The sequence below is a fragment of the Lagopus muta genome, chromosome 27, assembly GCF_023343835.1.
Source record: "Lagopus muta isolate bLagMut1 chromosome 27, bLagMut1 primary, whole genome shotgun sequence".
In the NCBI taxonomy this organism is placed as follows: Eukaryota; Metazoa; Chordata; class Aves; order Galliformes; family Phasianidae; genus Lagopus; species Lagopus muta.
The window spans coordinates 3,409,193-3,412,766 of NC_064459.1; positions in this window are offsets into that span (position 1 = coordinate 3,409,193).

Here is a 3,574-nt window from a genome sequence, read left to right on the forward strand (position 1 = left end):
AATTTTAAAAGAAATACAACTTAATATTCTATCACTTTAGGACAGAACAATTTTTTCTTCTGATAGTGGAATCCATCTTAAGACTTTTTGAATTTGGAAGATTTAATGCTAGGAATCCCTTTTTTCTTTTTCCAACTGAATTTTGGTGTATTTGGTGGGTATTAAGTGTGTAACAGTGCTAAGGTGCCAGGTATCTGCCAACCAATCTCTCCTGGATCTGGAAACATAATTGCTGCTGAGACAAAAAATGATTGAAAACCACTTGAACCATTCAAAGCCCGACTGAGGCCCAGACGCGTATTCTGGTTCTTTGTTCTCACAATGACTGCATATCCATTGAAGTCAGATTAAACAGCCAGCATTACTCAACACTTGAAAGACTGGATGGCATTTATGCTGCACTTGGATTGTTCTTAAGAAATGACTAGAATTTCAAGCCCTCAGCTGCTCTACTGCAAACTGATGCTGTCCCAACTCATGCAAGCTTAATGAAACCCAGTGTCCTTTTAACCAGAAAAGAAAGCGAGAAGAATCAGGTGTCCTCATTCTGTGAAGAAGTAGAGCTGATATTCCAGAGGCTTTGCAAGGACTGTGTTTTTCACGGATGCAGTTCCCCAGATAATGGAGCATACCTGTATGTACTGTTCAAACAGTCTGAAAGAAAAGGCACATGTAAAGGTCGGTTGTGACCCAGATTTTTCTTTGATAGCTCTTCACTTAGGAGAAAGCCATCGGCCCTGCTAGCATTATTAATGCCCAGCAAAAGAGATGCAAGAAATGACTGATTACTGACTTTTCCCCTCATCCTTACAGGCAATTTCCCCACTGCTCACACCAGTAACTCCTGTGTCCTCACATCTGCCTTGAACACTGCTATGTTCTGAGTGAAGAAATTGGCCATTGAGGGTCTGATGCTCAGTTTAGGAGGCACAGATTAGGGAAGTTCTGCTGAGGTGCAGATTTGTGACTGTGCTGTTGTTGGAAATCTAATAGCACTGAAACCAGCAGCACAGAGATTTATACTAGTTTGGATTCTACTGCTTTTTTTGCTTCTTTTCAGAATTGGGCTCTCATATGGATTTGTATGAAAGACTTTTCTAAGTGATCCCTACAGTACAACCTAAATCACTGTAGCATCTTTATCTGGTAGATGCTGTAGATGCTATCATCCCCTTTCCTGCACACTGCCCACCTCATCACGTGCAATTGGATGCTTATATAGTGCACAGCTGACTCAGTTAGTGGGGTTCTGATCTGGCTGGGAGATCCCATAGGTGTGTGATGGATGATGAGGATAAAAAGCATGGAAATACAGAACAGTGATCTTGAAAAATGTGATTTCAGATTTTGTTAGGTGGCATAAAGATGATTTTGTTACACCTAACCAAAAAGGATAACTAAAATAGAAACAAATTACATAAAAATCCCATAAAGGCCATTTTAAAGCACATCTATTGAAAGGCTTTTTTTTTCTTTTTCTGTGTAGAATTTGGTGCAAAGGCTTTTATAATTTTTTCCACTTTGTAAAAAATAAGTCTCCAGTGCACAGCAGTGCCAGAAAACCAGACTTTCTTATTAGAGCCGTAAAACTTCACCCATCTAAACTCAATTGCTTATCTGAAACAGCTGAAATTCAGCCTTAGAGCAAATTTTTTCCCAGTGTTATACATTTACTGCAACTTAGTTATAAAGGACTGGGTGCTATCCATCCCTAGCTGTGCCCAAATGCATTTATTTACTTGCTCCCTTCTCTACCTTTCATTCTGGCTATAATTGCAGATATAATTTGAAGAGTATCATTAAATGGAAGATAATGTTATTGCTGTTGTAGGTAAAACTTTTAGTAGAAATAAATATCTTGGAGAGCCCTTCATTCATATGCCTGGTGTTGGTTCTAAAAATATGAGAAAATAAAGTGATAATTTATCCAATTCCTGTTGATCCTGGAATGCCTAAGAGGTTTTTTAATAACAGAAATAAAACAGATTGAAATGCGTTCCACCACCTACTAAGTTTGATGCGTTTGTTCATCTCTAGGATAAATCAGCACAGGACTTGTATAAGCAAGGTATTGGTGCTGGCAGCTTGCAAAAAAACCCACAATACAAGAGGATTAATGTGCTTCTAAATTTGTTTTGAAAACGACATGCACATTAAACTGATCAACTCAGCTGCAGAGTTCTTGTCCAAAGGGCTCTGCAATCCAATAATCACATAGAAGATTTTCCTAGAGATCTTAACTAATGGCAGACAGAAAAGGGGGAACAAAGAGAAGGGCTGGGTATGAGAAGAAGGATTACTGCAGTCCTTCGCTTCTGGGAATGGCCATCCACTGTCTGGGGATCTGGATCTCTCTTCTGTAGGATGCTTGCCAAAGGATGCTGCACCTTCAGGCTGGATGTAAAAAGGGGCACACAACTCAGGGGTTGGTACTGGGACCTGTCCTATTTAATATCTTTACACATAATCTAGATGAGGGAATTGGGTGCACCCTTGGTTCGTTTGCAGATGACACCACGCTGGGGCCATCTTAATCCATGCTACAGATCAGGTTTATGTGTGGAACATTGAAGATATGCTCAGGACTGCGCTCCCCGCAGTTCGCTGAGCAAAGGAAGCTTCTTTCTCGTGGCATTAGGCTGCCCTTGCCAACAGACATCCACCCGAAGGGGAATCTCTGCTCCAGGACCCCTCCTTCTCACACCTCAGTGTTCACAGAACTGTTTATTGCACTTCTTTTTCTCTCACGCTTGCATGTTTTTGCTTAAATATGCTTTCACAGCAGCTTCTGGCCTACAGCCAGCAGCCGCCCTGGACCCTCCTCACAAAGGCCTCTGCTGCCAACACCTCACGTGAGCATTAATTAGCAAAGTGGAGACATATCTGAAAACTTTACTACGAGTACAGGAGCAATGGTTTTGTCAGGCACTGTGGTGAAGGGTGCAACAAGATGGCTGCATTCTGCAGTCAGGGCCTGGCAGAACTCCTCACAGCAGGGCAGTGGGTGGGATAACGACAAGCCACCTCATTAATGACCACTCAGTCCGTCTGTGCCCACTCTTGGAATCCAGCCCTTTTGTTTTCTGTAATAATACAGTGCTGCTCTGGCTATAGAGCCAGGCAAGGTAGCAGCTAAGCTCTCTTCACCAAACCCCTAAGCCTGGTGTTGTCCATCCTGCCAAAGCTGCTTTACTTATAATCAATAAGACACTCCTTAACTCATCAGGCGTTCATTAAACCACTTACAAAGCACGCTACTGCATTTCAGATTCAGGTTGGTGATTTATTCCAAGATGGCTGCAGGTAGATGAGCCACCTCAGATGTTTCTGTTTTGCCAGAAAACATTCTTCTGCTGATTGGCCTCACCCAGTTACTTTCATTTCACAGAATAAGTGGGCCTGTAATTTGGAAAACAAGTTATATAAATACTATCAGCGTATCTGTTTTGAGTGTTTTATGAACTGAGGTGCTAAGGGTCAGAGCCTCAGCTGCTGTAAATTAACTCGCCTGCACTGAGGCCCAATGATTACATCCACCTGGAAGTAATAAAGAGCAATTTAAAGCAAGTAAAAG